Genomic DNA, 18,484 nt, shown 5'->3' on the forward strand with positions numbered 1-18,484 from the left:
GCCCATTCATCCGTGCTGCTAAATGATTGCGCACAAGATTGCGATTATCGGCGCTTCGGCATCTCGCTCGGTTATCGTCGTCGTCTAGAATGCGGGTATGCGACATGTCGATTGGCAAGGATACTTACTTAATGGGTCAGACTAAGGCCTGAAATTGATACAATGATACCTCCCTGAGGCTCTAAAACTCCACTGAAACCCCTCTGAATAATCCTGAAAGCTCATTAAACCTTCTAGACTGCAACATCAACTGCCCTCTAATCCCCTTAAAACGCCATGATAACCACATTGAACCCCTCATTAAACTCTCTGAAATCCGTTTAAAGGAATTTACGACCCCGATGCTCATGTACCACTCAGAGAACCCTTTGGAACAAGAAAACAAAGCGTAGCAAAGTGAAGATAACCGTACACATCGTAGTTGCTACTCCATGATTGACCAGAACAATTGAAGTTGCACAGAGAACCAATGAATGTGAAACCTTGGGACTAGCTAACCATGCTCAATGTGCACAATTTGAGAGTTCTATAACGGCGCTGCCCCCACGTCCTTAAGGTCATCAGTAGGGGCAATAGAAATTCGCGGCAAAATTTCTTAAATTTCTCGGGCTACTATTGTGAATTTCGTGGCAATTTCGCGGTCTCATATTTTTGACCGTTTTGTTGAAAAAAACTCCAAATTTGCATGTCATATGAATGATTTACTTTGTTTTGTGAGGCGTAATCATAAATTCCCCCAAAAAAGCAACAAATTTGATAAAAAGTATAACCAAACATACTGTCTAATATGTCATAAACTCGTAACTAACTTTACACTGTCTACAGTTATCAGTCAATTTATGCTAAAATATTTATAATTGATCGAAATTTGCAGGGTATTTTTACAATTTTACCAAATTTCGCGGCAATTCGCGCAATTTCTCAAATTTCGTGGCCATAGTCCAATTTCGCGGATTTCGTGGCTTTCGCGAAATCGCGAATTTCCATTGTCCCTAGTCATCAGGAAAGCGAAGGAATGTCAGTTCGACAACCGTTGTTACTAGAAACCGTGGAATCCACAGCATCCCCACAGTTGTCCCGGGAAGGAGTATTTGTTAGTAGGGTAGGGTAAGGTGTGGATCTAGGAGTCACCTTTGGTAGGTGATATGATCCACTAGTTATATGGAAATACACGTCGCGGTCTTAATCACGATTATGATTTATTTGGTCTCGAGAAAAACACATACGTCAATGGTCGGTCGTTTATTATCAATCGTTCCAGCGCAATAATCGTTTACTTAACCGTGAACACCAACCTCCCCTCGACAATTGGCGCGCGATTCTGACCCGGGATTTTGTGCTCGCACTTCCATCGCCCTACCGTGATAACCGACTGACCCACGAATGTTGTAGCGCGATTCTCAGAACCCCTTGAAACTAGAAAACTCCTAGAAACTCCTCAAAGCCCGTCCATATTTACGGCACATGTCCTGATTTTGGATCAACTCTGGCCAAAATTTCTTAACAAATCCGATGTTTTACCTCATTTTCGAGAAAATATATGAAATGTACTGATTTTCTAGGCTGTGTAGATGGGAGCCCTAATTAAAACTGACTTGAAAACTCTTGAAACCCTCTAAAGCCCATTTAAAGTCACTTTAATCACTGAATCCCCATGAAGTTCCTCTGAAACCCCATTGAATTTAACGCCGAAACCCTATGGAACCCTCCGTTCTATTTCCATTTGCTCCTGCATCTGAAATCCTTTTTGAAATCCTAATCCAGTTTTTTTTTTCAACCCTCAGTATCCTATTCCTCTACTGTTCATCGAAACTCCCTTATTTTTATACCCCAAAGACCTCCTTTTGGTCTCCAGTTAAATAATGCTTTGGATCGCCAATCTAAAAACGGCGAAATCAACCAACATTCTTGTTCCCGATCGTCAGAACAAAACACCGTTCTTCCCGAGCAGGATTGAATAACTGACACATAACTAGAGCATACCAAAGTCAGGTATCATACCAAAACCAGGTATTGGTCGGTTGTCCAGGTATTGAAAATAACTTATTTTGGTATTTTGTAGGTATTGATAGAATACCTCAACGAGTTATTATTTTGGTTTTGAGGACTGATTGAGGTATTATTCAATTATAGAAAAATCACTATTTGTATGGAAAAATCACCGATTATTATTCAGGTATTAATATACCTGAAGTCATTATTCGCGTGTTATGCACAGGAAACACATCAGTTATTATTTTAGGTATTTTACCTCTTAAGCAGGGCTTCTTAATGCCTCATTCAGGTTGTAGGTATTCGGTTTTCCATACCAGAGTTTGTTATTCTTCAGCTATTTTCTCCTGCTCGGGTTCTCAATTGCAAACGTTAGCAGCTTTAAGCTGTAATTGTATTTATAGTTAGTTCAGTCGTACTACAGAAATTAGCTATGTTAAACCTACATTTACAGCATGTTTCAGTTCTGTTACAGATCTTACGGTTCAGTTAAAATGTCAATGGAAGAATTTGCGTTGCGTTGATCTGTCATCCTTCTCGGCGGATCGCTCAGTCGCGAGGTAACTGACAGTGCTTTCACCACCGTTTCGCGGTCAACAGTGTTGCCCCCGCCCCGTGAACTACTTCCGTTTCCCGAGCGGCTTCTCCGGGCTCCTTTCGGTCTTCAGCAACATCTAGAACTGCCAGTTTTACTGCGGGTCTATCAAACACTCCTCGGACTGTCTGCACTGTCGCGCGTCGCACTTGTCCTGATTTGTCCGGAAAGACTTCCAGAATCCGTCCTCGTGAGTGGACGGTTGTTAACAATGGAAACCTGTCGCTGCATGTATGTCTTTCACTTGCTGTACAAGCTCTACTGCTTCTTCCATCGAGTTGACACTATCGAGGAAGTCGTCGATGTAATAATTTTGATTACTTCTTCTACTGCTCTGGGATACTGTTCACTGTATTCTGATGCGTTCCAGTTCTTCGCGTACTGTGCTGTACACGGAGAGCTCGTTGCACCGAACATTGCCACGTTGATCACATACACTTGCATGCCCTCTTCAGGCCTACTTCTCCAGAGAAGCACTGTAACCACTTGTCTTTTTCTCGAATGAGGATGCGCAGAAACATTTCCCGGATATCAGAGCACACGGCAACTTTTCCCTGCCTTAACCGCAACAGAACTTCCATAAGCGGTACGAGAAGATCCGGGCCTTTAAGAAGCATGTCATTGAAGCAGACTCCACCAACCTTCACAGCCGCGTCCCAAACCATTCAAATTTTATTTGGTTTCTTGGGGTTGATCACTACACCTAGTGGTAAATACCAGACGTGGTGTGGATTCAGACTGGCAAACTCTTCTTGTGATCCTTTACTGATGTACTGCTTTTCTTCGTGACTCGCAATCACTCTTCTGCGCAGCTCTGCATCCCTGGTCAGGCGCTTCTCTAGCCCTCGGAGCCGACTTATCTCCATCTTGTAGCTTTCAGGAAAGAAGATGTCGGCTTTGCGCCAAACCAATCCAGTCTCGATTCTGCACCCTCGTCTTACTGTTGTCGTTACCAAGATATTGTTAGCTCGCTGATCTTCTTCGGACTCAAGTGGGTTGGTCATCACGGCTTCTACCGTATGCGTGATAATGTTTGCACCATCGTCAAATAAAATTCCAGTTTGACTTGTGAAGACAATGTATTGATTTTATTTGCAGGCATTTAAGCTATTACTCATATCCTAGTAGGCTGTGAATAAAAAGTGTTGATTTTCTTAGTTTAACACTTGCATAATGACTAAGTGGCAACCTAGCTCGTGATTTGTCCACGCGCAAATGTCGAAAAGTATCCGTGGTAGTGTCAAAGTCAAGATTAACAATTTTTGAATTTATTTTTTTATTTTGACATTGCATAATGGTGTAGACATTGGCACACAAACAAAAGTTATAATAACTGTTGATTCTGGAATTTGGTACGGATCGATAGTTTTTCGGAAATCGAAAAAAACGGAGGTTGCGTTCGGGCAAATTCAAGACTTTCTTATATGGCGCTACTCGTAGCTCCTGGATGCCATTGGTAATAATGTAAGTTTTTTTTCTATGGTCGAAGGATCATAAAGGCCACCGTAATTTTCCTTTTCGATATGCCATGCCGTTAAGTCGCTGATTTTGCATTTCTTTGCCATTTTTCTCATTGAGCGCTTATAATTCACCCAAATCTTATTTTTGGTGGCAGCGATAGCTTTCTTAATCCATGTTAACCTTGGACGACCAGTGGACACCTTCGGGAATAGTTGCCCTTGCTTTTTTTCGGTCTAAGACTGTTTTACGGTTCTCCTTAACACTCCTGAAATGTCTTTTTTTTACATTTACGCGTGGACAAGTCCCGACTACCGCTGCTACCCCTACATGGTGCAAATTTTAAACTTAAGAAATCGGATTTTTTTTACCCGCAACCTACTGTGATATGAGTTAGAGCTTACGTGCATGCAATAAAAACCAAGACATTGTGTGTACAGGTGATATGGGTACCTTATTTGTACGATGGTGCAAACATTATCACGCATACGGTACGACGGCGAAAAACTGTTTCATCGAGTCGAGATCACTGTTACTCATTTCCTGACAGACATGCAGGTTCAATTGCTCTACTGACCCTACGTATCCAGAATTCCTTCCGTAGATGCACCAGCCGAGACGAGTTTTCGTTGCGTCCGGATGACTCTTACAACCTTCACGGATCTTGAGACTGGTAAGAAGGTGTACGTGCTCGATGCCGATGTTCCTGGTTTCGCATCCTTGTAACTTTTGTCAGGAAGGCCTTGTAGGCTCCGGACAACTCAGGGTAGTTCAGTGTTTGACTGGGTAGTCCTAACTCACGTACGGTCCGTACGTTGGTCAAGTGGAACGTTTCCTTCATGCCACTGCCGGAAATCTTTACGCTGACTCTTTTGGAACTCTCATGCCTGCCGATCTTTCCGGTCCATCCTAACCACAGGTTGTCTGGCTCCCCATCGATCCCTAACTGAACTGCAATCGCCTCCTCCAGCAATGTCGACGACGACCCATCGTCTTGGAATACGTAAGTGTCTACTTCCTTCCCGTTTCCGTAGAGTGTAACCGGCAGATAATGGAATAGAGAATAGGACTTCGTGTAATGGTAGTTGTGATGTACCGTTTCAGATTGCTTCGTTGGCTGTACTGATTCGCTGCGGTGAGACTGATTACTGTGCAGCAATATGTGATGCCGGGTTCGACAGCCATCCACGCCGCATTCTTTCTTGGATCGGCAAAGCCGCTTTCGATGCGGAACGAGACACAAGTGACACAAATTCTTCTGGCGCATTACCTTCCATCTTGCTGGCGCATTACCTTCCATCTTGCTCCGATGTCCAACGATTTGAAACTGGAACAGCTGAGGATTTGATGCCCTTCGTTTCCGCAATATGAGCAGGCTTTCGACGTGAACTCTTCGACTGACGTATCTTTCCCTCTCTTCGTTGCATCAGGTGACTCGTTGGCTTTGGCTGTGTAAAAAGCTTTTCTCTCTGCTTGGGCTTTTCCGCTCTCACTTGTTTGTGATGATTTTGAGCAGAATATGGATTGATGGTCAGGTCAGATGCCAGGTTGATAAGGCCGGCCATGAAACCATTGAACGTTGCCAAGTTTAAGTTTCCAAAGGCCTGCTTGTAGGTTCCCCACTGCATCTTCAGTGAGGTGGGCAGTTTATCGACCAACTCTTGGAGCAACATTGGATTCGGTAAGTGAGCTTGTTGATCGGCCAAAACGATTTGGTCGACCAAGTTCTGAATCGCCAATCCGTACGCGACAATCGTGCTCAGGTTATCCGATTTGGGTGGAGGCACATTTTGCACCTCCTTCAGGAGCGAACTGATTAATATTTCTGGCCGTCCATACAGCTTATGCAGTGTATCCATCACGTATGGAACGGATGCTGGTAGTAGTAGGCGACTGCGTACCGCCTCCAATGCGGAGCCTCCCAAGCTTCGCTGTAATCGGGCCAGCTTCTCCGCATCGGAATAACCGCAAACTTCCGTAGTATTCTTGAAGGAACTGTAGAATATGGGCCACTCCTGAGGATCTCCGTTGAACTTTGGCAGTTCCCGAGGCATCACTTGTCGTACTGCCAATTGAGCACTTGTTGGCCCAATAATAGAGCCCATTCGGACGCCAGATCGCTCCGAAAGATCCGGTCACAGAAACAGATGGTCCTAGCGTATTTCCTCCCACGGATATCGATGGATTCACAAACGGTCCATTTCCGTGGAATACTGCTGAACTAAATGGTAGTCCTTGACCTGTCGTATTTGTTGGTGCTAGATGTATCGTCTGAGGAGCCGTGTAATACGGATGACTTCCGTATGCTGATGACAACAGACCACTCGGACCGATAGACACTTGCGATGCAATTCCTGGAGCAGCAGAAACCAACGTATTCTGCGCTGGCAAAGTGTTACTGGATAAACACACCGCAACTGGATCAGGATTCCCTACTCGCTTTTGCATACCGGAAAGAAGTTCTTGTGGAACCGTAGATACAGTTGGCCCAACAGGAACTGATGCAGAAACGGATGAAATTATCGCCAGACTCCGCAGTACACTTTCTTCTTGCCCAGGAAGTAGCTGCTCGTAGGATTTTGCCAATGCTGTAATTTGTCCCATTGTTGCTGATGCAGGTTGATGCAACTGATTCTCGTTCGACGGCCCTGGAATCTGCAACGCTGCACCCGGCGCTGGCAACTCAATTATAACGATTATGTCAATGACGAATCCTTCAACCTTAATTATTAATTGTAATTAGCAATTGCAGGCGCATCTTCCGTCATCGGGATACTTATAAAACAAAGGTTTTAATTACAGCTGACATTTCGAGCGTTTATTCAATCATCTTCAGCCGTTCAAACCGCTCGCTCATGTTCAAACCCACTTGACCTAAAACCAATCTTTAATGTGAGTAATTTTCTGTTCATGTAACAAATGACTTGACTACTCAAACTTTGTATGTATTGTTGTTTGCCCTGATTATGAGTGAATAAACGGTCGAAACGTCGGCTATAATTGAAACTGCTTTTTTATAAGTAACCCGATGACCAAATCCACAGCTTGTTATTCGATGACAGCCCGGCCGCTTAGCGCATATCCTTAACCAGCAGAATCAAACGTCGCATCAACGGCGAACTCGTGTGGGAAGGCCCGGACGCGCTTAATCGTACCAAATGTGGCTTAATGTTGTCATGTCAGTCACAAATCGACACCTTTCGTACTCGGTTGAAGTAGTGTCGTTTTTTTCTCTCGCTTTGAACAGGTAACTTACATCTGTGTGGTGGAACACCTTCTCCCAGTTTGTCTGGTGCGAATCTGGCGCTTGTTCGAGTTCGATCTGTCAGCAGATTTTACCAGGACGATAAGATGCGAGAGATTTGCGATCTAAATGGTGACGTAATAGACGCTTTTAGCTAATCGTTACTAAGTGTGTGAATCAATTCAGTTTCCTTCGGACCGTGTCTATGTTGACTCATTGCTATGGTATAACCGATGCACTAGAGGCAATGATCAATCATAATTATGCGTTCATTCATCATAACGCCTCGAACGTCATTTGCGCCAAATGGCCGGCATTTTTCACCGAAGCAGTTGACACCCCTGTCAACACGTTGGATTTAGGAGCTTAGTTTCGGAGTCATGTTTTCCCTTCAAGTCAAGAACAATTGCGATTGCGGTTTGTTTTAGCAAACATCCACGTTTCTGCACCGCTATTGCCGGTTTGTTGTCCTGAGCTGGTCTGATGATGGAAGGTACAATCTTAGGGCAGTTAGGCGTTTGGCTCTCAAAGATAAAGCACCGCACCGCCGTCGTTGTCGTCGTAATGTTTCGTAACCAGATCGCCAACGGGTGGATTATACGCCTTGGCTTTCCTGCTGTAGAAGTTTTTGATCATAGCTGCAAGTGATTTGTACCAGCATGGCGAAAGGGCAGTATCGTAAATGAATCTGCTATGGAGTGGTTCTCAACCTTCATTTTTAGAGGCTTGACCACAATAATTACTAATTCATATGTTATCTTCTATTTCCTATTTACTACTTACCATTTTCCATCTTTTATCAATCATCCTATATTTTCTATCATTTATATAGCACCTAAAAATATACCTTCTATCAAGAAGTAAACCCTATATGAGAACTGCTGCTCATCATTGGATACTCGCAATTTAGTCACCTGAGTCACTTAGCTTCGCACCAACAACGTTACTCGCGAGTTCAACTGGTTCAACGAAGCGAAGCTTGACCTTTCATTATGAGCGATCCGAAGTTCCACCCAGAACCCGCAAAACAACTACCCACTGACTGGCTGCCCCGAGACGGCTGCGGTGACTTCGACAGCGACGAACACGACGACGACGGCCATTAGTGTGTAGCTGCAATAGATGAATAATGAAGTGTAAAATGCAAATAATATCGTGAAATGTTCGATATTTATGGTTTTATGGGTCCATTTCAGAGCCGATGAGCCAATGAATGGACGGAGGGACCTCAAGCCTTAGCCTCTGTCTGTCGGACCGTGACGACGACGCGCGAATGACGAAGGGTGGGGCTGCTGCCCTCGGGGAGGATTAACCGTCAACAGCAGCAACAACGGCAACAACAGGGCTGCTTGGGAGGAGGAATTTTAAGTGCTGACACGTGAATCGATTCGTCGTCGCCCTGTCGTCGTTCAGGCTGTGTGCACTGACACTGGAGCTCGGCTCGGTTACAAATTGACGGTCATAATGAAGAAATTATGCGCTTATCAATCATAACACCGAGGCTGCCATTCTGGACAGGCGCAGGACTGTGGTAGCAGTCTTTTGAGCAATCGGCAGAGGCGGTGGCGGCACAAATGACCATGTCCATCCAGGTGCAATAAAAGATTTGTTATGACCGAGGAGAATTTGTGCAACCTGGCTGCCGATTGCATAGGGGGAAGTCCTTTAATGGATTCAGAACTGTCAGCGTGTTAGCAATTTGTATGCAAATTAAAAGGTGAACTATGACAAATCTGCATTAAGGCATTTTATGCTAGTGGGATCAATTCGTTTCATTATTGTTCGATAATGGGACAGAACTATAATAATTTATTTTTAAAATCTTAACCCATGTCTTAACTTAATCTACAGCTCTGCTAGGGCACTTCTAGAGCGATTAAAATTGGCAATTGCAGTTACACTTTGTACAACGCCTGAATATATTCTGTTCTACAATATCGAACTTTGATTGCCTTAGCACTTCTTTCACTTTTCCACTCTGTCCATGGTAGAATGTTATTTATTGTAGCTCTAAGGGTCCATCATGAATTTCCGTGCGCCGATATCTAAGCATCAATTAGAGCCATGGGCTCAGAAGAGGGTAAAAGGCTCCTCAGATCAAACTTAGAAAGTGACACCTGGAGACACCCAAACGGCAATGGTTGTAATCAAATCGACCATGTGTTGGTAGATGGCCGACACTTCTCGGACATCATTGGGCTCCATCATGGCAGATCATGCTGAGGTGTTGGTGGCGTGGTCGACACTTGAAAAAGGTTTCCAAAGTGCTCGAAACATCGTGTTTACTGATTAGCTGGGTCGGTCAATAGCTGTTCAGATATATCTTTCATTTCGCCATCCGCCAGGTGTTGCAGAAATGCCGCGAATACAACGTGCCCACACATCACTTGTTCATCGATTTCAAATCGGCGTATGATACAATCGATCGAGAACAGCTATTGCAGATTATGCACGAATACGGATTCCCGGATATACTGATACGATTGATCAAGGCGACGATGGATCGAGTGATGTGCGTAGTACGAGTATCAGGGACTCTCTCGAGTTTCTTCGAATCTCGCAGAGGGTTACGGCAAGGTGATGGTCTTTCGTGCTTGCTGTCGTGCTTGCTCCAGGGAGGAATCACCGCGCCCACCACCCCGAATTTATAACGACGGTGATGAAATCGAGGCAGTTGAAGAATTTGTGTACTTGGGCTTACTGGTGACCGCTGACAACGACGCCAGCAAAGAAACTCATAGACGCATTGTGGCAGGAAATCGAGCTTACTTTGAACTCCGCTGAACTCTAGGATCGAATAAAGTTCGCCGTAACACGAAGTTAACTATCTACAAAACGCTGATTAGACCGGTCGTCCTCTCACGAAACATGAACCCTACGTGCAGAGGACCAACGCGCCCTTGGAGTTTTCGAACGGAAGGTGTTGCGTACCATCTACGGCGGAGTGCAGATGGAAGACGGGACTTGAAGAAGGCGAATGAACCACGAGCTGCATCAGCTGCTGAGAGAACCAACCATCATCCATACCGCGAAAATCGGGAGGCTACGGTGAGTGGGTCACGTCATCAGGATGTCGGACAGCAACCCGTCTAAAATGGTTCTCGAGAGTCATCCGACCGGTACAAGAAGACGTGGAGCGCAGCGAGCTAGGTGGGTCGACCAAGTGGAGGACGACCTGCGGACCCTACGCAGAGTGCGGAACTGGAGACAAACAGCCATGGACCGAGTGGAATGGAGACGGCTACTTTGTACAGCACCCAAGTAACACACTTGTCACAGAAAAGTCACGGCTGCGCAGGTTTTTGTTGCGCAGAAGTCTCTGTAACTTACTTCTAACAAATAATTACTTACTTTCTACAAGTAAATTACATTGACTGCTGCGCAACAAAAACCTGCGTCGCCGTGACTCTTTTGTGACAAGTGTGTTTCTTGGGCAGAGGCCCCCCGGGCTTAGCCTGATCGGTAAGTCGGTAAGGTAAGTATGTATCTTTCACGGGCATCGTAGCATTAATCGTAGTCCCACTAAGGCAACGTGAAACATCGTAGAGGAGACGAATGTCGCCGGTATTTGCTCTCGCCCACGCTCTTTGTCCCGCCTACAGCGTTTGCTTCACTTTCTACTCGAGAGCCGAATAGCGCTGATGGGCTACGGCTTCGGCTCCTCGTGTTTTCGCTCGCTCTATCGCTGCTTTGGCGTTCCTTCGCTCCTCTACCTTCCTCCAGGTTCTGAAGGCGTTCATGATGGCTATCGATTGAACTTCTACACTTCCATCTTCCGGAATATCCGCAGCACGTTCTCCACCTCCTCAACGAACGACCTGTTCACCGCAGCGTCTTCCAGTCGGCGTGTGTTGAACCGACGCCAGATTTTATCCTCCTGTTGCTATTTGGGAGTTCACTGGCATACAAATGGACCCAATATATTTTTAAGTATGGGTCACAATCTCTGTAAATCTTTGGATATTTTAATGTAGCGAATGCTCGCGAAATAAAATGGTACTCTTAGAGCTTCAGAGTGCAATCCGAACTTAGCCACATTCACTTGGTGATCTAGGTCATCCAAACTATTCTGCAATTGAGCACCTTCAAGCTCTAAATGTTCTACTCTTTTATCTTTTTACTTCATCGATGTTTCTGTTGTATCTCATAATATTTTGAGTATCTCATTGTGTTATTTGTACATCCACTGACATACAAATAATTTTTACAGTATTTTGAAGTGTCGTAAATTACCCGAAAATCCCTCCAGGATTCCCTCAGAAATTCATCGTGATGTTATCCGAGAATACCCCTACGAGTTCCTAAGAATTTCCCCTTCCCGTGAAATCCTTCACATGTTTTGCGGCAGTATCTTAAACATTCCTTCAGGAGCTATACTGGAATTCCACCAGGAGTTCCTCGGGAATTATTATAAGAACTTTTCGAATAATCCTGCTGGAGTTCATCGGGTATTCCTCCAGGAATTCCACGGGAATTTTTTCGGGAGTTCCCCGAGGATTCCTCGGGAATCCTCCAAAGATTTCTTCAGGAGGTCATGTGAACCAAATATCCCATTTTAGGAATAGTTTGTATGATCCGGGAAGCTTCTAAGATGTATATTCAAGTATCACCCCAAGCAATACACATGTTATATTAAAGTTACGACAGCGCAAGTTTTGGTTGTATAGAAGTTTTTACGTAATTTTAACATTGTGTTGAAATAACGTAAAATAAACTTCTATACAACCAAAACTTGCGCTGTCGTAACTTTAATATAACATGTGTGTTACTTGGGACGTGTGTATCAACTGATCTTCTATGACTACCAAAACACGTTATAGTGAGTTTGACGTGTAGCCGATGCTTTGTTACGAGTGTAGATCTGGAGGCCTTAAGCATATAATATAAAAAAGATGCTTCATGTATCGCTGCTGTACTGGAAATTTGTCTCCCACGACTTGTATTATATGTTTGAATCAAATGGGATAAATGCTGAAATTAGTGCACTTGATAGGTCATTACAAATGAAAACCGTCTATTTTAGCTTCAAAATGGTTTGGATGATCTAGAACAAATTTTAGTTATATGATATGTGGTTGAACTTATCATATATGTCTACTAATAAACACTACACCAGGTTTTGAACGTGAAGGATGTTTTGTTACGATTGTAGATTTCAGATATCTCAGATATCTCTGATGCTCTGGAAACTTTTCTCTCATGGCTTGCACTATGTGTATTAATCAAATGGGCAAATTCTGATGTGTGTACACTTCTGTTGTTATGATATACCATTTTAAATTCCAAACATATTTTTCATCTTCAAAATAGTTTGGATGATCCAAGATTGCCCTATGATGTGTATACAAGTATCATATGATTCAAATGATCTTCTATGACTACCAAAACGCACTATACTAAATTTGAAATGCACCCGATGTGTTATTACGGGTGTAGATATAAAGGCGTTAACTCCAGAATAATTTGGATGGCCATTGATCGCCATTGATGTACAGTTAGTCTTTCATACTCTGATTTATATGTATGGATCTAATGAAATCAGTTGTGACATGCATACATTAGTTTGATATACTATTCCAGATAAAGGCCTTACAACCAGAACTCCCGAGCTATTTTAAGTTGCCCAGAACATCACCAGATCATGACTACCATCACTCAGAGTTTTAAAATGTATATTTGAATGTAATTCATCCAGTTCAAGTGATTCAAAAAGCAAACACAATTATTTGTATTCAATAGACAAAGTTCAAAACTTCTGGACGTTTTGGATAACCTGGAGATCTATGTTGCAGCTGTAAATGAACATAAGACATTTCTATCTAACAATCCCAACTCAAACAAAGAATATTGTGCAATTTCCATTGAAATATAACATATGAAGATAGAAATAAAACGCGGAATCGAGTGAAGAAGAAATGGTGTACACTACATTTGCAGTTTTATCTCTAAAATGTTCTAGCATAATATAATCTCCATATATGCATATGACAGTACAACTAATCTCCATGATAAAAACATTTTGATTTTGAAAATCCACCCACTGGGTCAAAAACTATAAGAAAAACTATGCAAAAAAGTTGTCCACATCCTTTAAGGGTTTTAATGGGTTCCACTTCATGAGCCAGCGTGGGCGTAAGCGCTGAGCAGGAAACCAGCTCCACGATGTCGAGGAACGTGTTCACCTCATAGGCCAGAGTATAGCAGAATTTGAACTGATGCCAATCTATGTTCCCCAAAGTTCGGCCAACGGACTTCACTCAGTCTTAGGATTTTAAGCTTTATACGGCATGCCTCATTGGCTAGTTGTGCTAGTTAACCCTGCTGGGCAAGGGTTAATACATCCCAAGTTCCAATTCTTGTCCTTTGTTTCGTGTTTCAATCAGTTCGTTATCTTTAAGTTTTGGTTTCACTAACGTTTTTTGGGTTTCAGGACCAGTAGGCTGTTGGCCTAATATCTTCTATCCACCGTGATTTGGCTGCCACCTTAGGTATAGTTTCCGGTGGAGGAGCATTTCATACTCAGCCGCTAGATGCCTGACGCTGTTTGAACCACACCTCCTTGGTGTACAGACGCTCGATTACGGGCAACAGTGCCCAGGCTGCACTACCAGATAAGCACCCAACTCTTAGCTGGCGGTTTTTGTCATCGCTTGACCCGTGGAAGCACGAGCTGTGTTGGACACTCCTTACCGACTCAGCCCAAGTAAGATCAACGAGAGTGGTAATCTCAACACTCTGTTGAAGTTTATTCATGGAGCGATGAGTACGGAAGCGCGATAGGTGCTCACCGCTCAAAGGATCTAGGAACGTGTGGGTTGGTGAGGAGTGCTTTCTCCCGTCATGTGCAACGACCGCGATAGAAACTTGCTGACAGATAAAACAATGGTGGCTACCAGGAGGAAGAAGCACTTCGTAGAATTGTTGAACGGTGGGAACGGAAGAGCTACAGGCAAAATCAAATCGACGATGCTCTGTCTAACACTTCCTATCTGGCAGATACCATGAAGGTTTGGCGGTTGCCTATGTTAAGTAATGCAAGATCTGTACTACTTAAGTACTCCATCAAACTGGAGCCTCTCAAATTAATGTCTGAGCTGCCCCAGATGATATGTTGAGCATTAGCATCACTGCCAACAATTAGCGGAAGGCCTTTTGAAGTACAGTATGCGATGATTTGTTTGAAAGCATCCGTAGGGGATGATTCATCATGCGGTAAATAAACCGAACAATAGACGTATTTCCTGTTGAGGTTTCCAACAGATACATCAATTGTGATAGCACATACATCTCTGGTGGTTAGTTCGGAGATGAGTGTAGCAACTATTGCGTTGTTGACAAGCACACAGGCTCGAGGCATGCCACGTGAGTTTGCCATTTCATGTTTACTGAAGGTAGCAAACGCCGGGTTCACAAGGTTTCCTAAATAGAAATTCCCCTCACGGAAGTAAGGTTCTTGGACCAAGGCCACTTGGGCTGAACACTTTGCATAAGTCTGCAAAGATTGATTGTTGCTGTTCTTTTATGCTGAAGATTGATGTGAGTTATCCTAACCGTAGCCACTACCCAAACTAGGCAAGATTAAACTCTTCACAACAAAGAACAGCAGCAACAAAACCAGATCGGTATCGATTGGAAAACGCCAAAGGCGAGGATACACAGAATACACTGTGTAAATCGCAAAATGCGAAACCATATAGGTGAAAATTTAAACTAATTAACAACATCTTCATAATCCCGCCCTTATTTAGCCTCAAGTGAGACTAAAGAAGGGCAGCCGATTGTCTCGGAGAAACACAAGGTCCACTGCACCATTGCTCCGGTTAGCGCAGTAAGGGCAACATACTGTGGAGGGTGCCCTGGTACTCCACAGGCTCCGTTTGCGGTTAGGTTTTTATTAGACCCCCCTAGCCATTCAAGAGTTGGGACTCGGTAGAGAAGGGAGCGATGTAGTAAGAGTAGACAAAAACGAATCCACCGCGAAAAGAATAGACACCATCAGGAAAACGGGATTGCTCAGGCGCTATGGATCCGAATGATATGCGGAGCTTTTACGAAACTTCCAATGCGTGCGAAGAAAAAAACAAAGCTTTCACCCGTCATCTGCAACGACCGCGATAGAAACTTGCTGACAGACAAAACAATGGTGGCTACCAGGAGGAAGAAGCACTTCGAAGAATTGTTGAACGGTGGGAACGGAAGAGCTACAGGCACAATTCAAATTGATGACGATGGACAGACTGCGAAACCTCCAACGCTAGACGATGTTAAGACAGCCATTGGAAGCCTGAAAAACAACAAGACTGCTGGGAAGGATGAATTCCCGGCACGGTAGTGAGCAGCAGTTTCAATTATTATACCGTATTGTATCGAATATATGGGAAGAGGAAGAACTGTCTGCTAGTTGGTTGGATGGTAGCATTTACCCTCTATATAAGAAAGAGTTTCGACTGGTACTAACAATACTCGGCAGTAAATTGGAGGACAGCATCTCTCGGCGCCGCATGAACTACGAATTACCAAGTATATAGAGACATGGATATTATATGACCATTACTATAATAGTGAAGTGAATAAAACACGGCAGGCTACGGTGGGCTGGGCACGTAGCTCGTATGCTGGAAGAACCACAAACTTAAACTATATTTAGCATTAGCAGAGATCCAGGAAGGGGCCGTTAGTCTCGAGGTGCTCGAGGTAAACCGCGGACACGCTGACTTTTTGTAGTTTATGGGGATCTCTAAAAAAAACTTAAAAAAGAAGTTCAGGGTGACTGGAAGCAATTGGAGACGAATTCTTCATTTGGCGATGATTCACCGCTACGAATCGTAGCCCATCAAGTATCAAGTAAGTATACAAATTTTTGACATAATGCGCTAAGCGTAGACCTAACCGATCGAACTTCCCCGACTAAATGTGGCTATTAGATTCATGTTTTGCAGTTACACAAAATAATTATGTATCATTGCTGAAACTGTAAAACGAGTATATGACACTTTATTGAGCCTTTAGCAGTAAGTCTTCATCGTAACTACATTTACTCTCCATATATCGTGATGCAGTGTCAATCATCCCAATCCGAACACTTGCCTCCGAGATTTGCAAGCCCTCAAACGGAATTGCTCCTGACAAAGTGAATCACGATTTTTAACTCCATTTCATTCCTACCTTGGCCGACGTAATCGCTTTCAGAGAAAACAAACATCTCGACCAACAAACGGAAGATTGGCATACCTCACAGGATTGGAAAAAAGAGGCAATATCATCCAACAATTTGTGCCAGTTGCACCGATTCTCTGATGCACATTGTATAGTTTCCATCCAACAACGAACGATCGAGCGATCGATCGATCGTGCTCCACTAGCATTGAGTCCGGTGCGGCGAGGCAACAGGTGCTTATGGCAAAAGGATTCAGGCCAATTTCAGCCTGAACTAACGCAAAACTCTGAAGAAGATGAAACTTTACTTCATTGAGAAGAGTGCTCACTGTGGTGAGATCCTCAATGGTGATCAAGTTACACTGGATGCGCCAGTAGAAAAGCTAAAGTAAAACACAATGCTTGAGTATGCGCATGGGCATAATTGTGAAATACATCAGAGCTTAATTTAACAAGACATTCAAAATGAGGCCCTATTTCTTTAAGGAAAATGAGTCTTGAGTCCCAAAAATTTAGTTGTGATTATCTATGTGGTGATTTCCAGTTTACACACACACATCCTGTAATCGCGCACACGCCAAACAACCGTAAGATGAGTGAAATGCGGTGCCCTTGCAAGCCCACCAGATAAACGCTGCGAATCGGTAGGTCAATATCGTGACCTGCGGAAGGCTGAAGGCGCATATAGCCAACCATAGTAATACTTGAAACAAGAAAACAATTCCAAATTTTACGCTCTATCTTCTTCGGTGCATTGTATGGGCTGGGTAATCGCAGCAGGAAGAGAGAAGAGGCTGCTCGAGAGGTTACTGCTGAGCGATATTCATTGAAGTGCATTCAAGAATTCTACTCACGTGAGGATTGTGCGCCTTGTTTTCGACCAACATTGGAGAATAATTTCTGATTTAGCTTCTTTCTTCGATGATTATTATTCGTTTTATAATTAAATTTCGTCTTACTACTTGTAAAGCCTTATTTGTAAATTGAATACATTTTGAATTATTAATTTGCAAATTCATTAAAAAAATACAGTGAAAAGTAGTCATCATTTGACGAGTTACCTCGGCACCTTACGTCGGTTTCTGTTGGCGAGCAGAAGGTTATTACCGCTCCGACGTGCTAGGCCTTCCGTGTTCCTATCAATGCACTGCGAATCTTTTGCATATATGCGCATATATACATATCGAGAGTATGAGTTCGTCGTAAGTTGGTAAATGCCCGTGCACTCACGGAGGAGGAAGCCAGTGACAGTAGATGATTTTGATATGATTAATTCCTTCAGCTAATTCCTCATGTTTAATGTATTTATGAAAAGATCCGCAACGTTGATGGCGCGGATGAGAGACACACAGAGAGAAGGTCGAGATTTTTGCATGGGGAGTGGACTTGACACACGGATTAGCTACCGGGCGGTTTGCTACTTGGTAGACAGTTTGTATTCAGTAAGGTAGAGTTGCGAATTGTGGACTGGCTTGGTGGTCTAGTGGCTACTGCTTCTGATGTATATGCAGAAGGTCCTAGGTTTGATTTCTTGCCAGTCACGCTAGAACTAGAAACAGATCCCAACTTTCCAATCTATCATATAACACCTACAAGTTTTGCACACTCATATGAAAAGCAAACATTTTCAAAAATACCAAGTCTTACCTCCTGAATCGGTTGTTTTGGACTCCCAGAAGCTACGTTCAAAATTTAAGCAAAATCGATTAAACCTAAGGAGCGTTCAAGAGCTTGAAGTTTGTATGGGAAAACGTGGCCAAATGTATGCAGAAATTGTAGGTGACTGTATGCCAAACAACTTTGTCGAAGACCGCAAAGTGATAACACCTGTTAAAAAAGTTATACCCTAGATTTTTAGTGTAGAATCATGCCCACAGTTCGAACACTTGAAGGAAAAAAAAATACAGTAGAGCGGATTTTTTTTTCGACTTTCCATACAAAATTGTCGATTTGAAATCAATTTAGTTTTCTATTTCCAAGCATTCCATTCATGCATATCTTTTTCCGTAACCAATGCTTCGATTGAGTTGAAACTTTAA

Source organism: Aedes albopictus, chromosome 3, assembly GCF_035046485.1.
Source record: "Aedes albopictus strain Foshan chromosome 3, AalbF5, whole genome shotgun sequence".
In the NCBI taxonomy this organism is placed as follows: domain Eukaryota; kingdom Metazoa; phylum Arthropoda; class Insecta; order Diptera; family Culicidae; genus Aedes; species Aedes albopictus.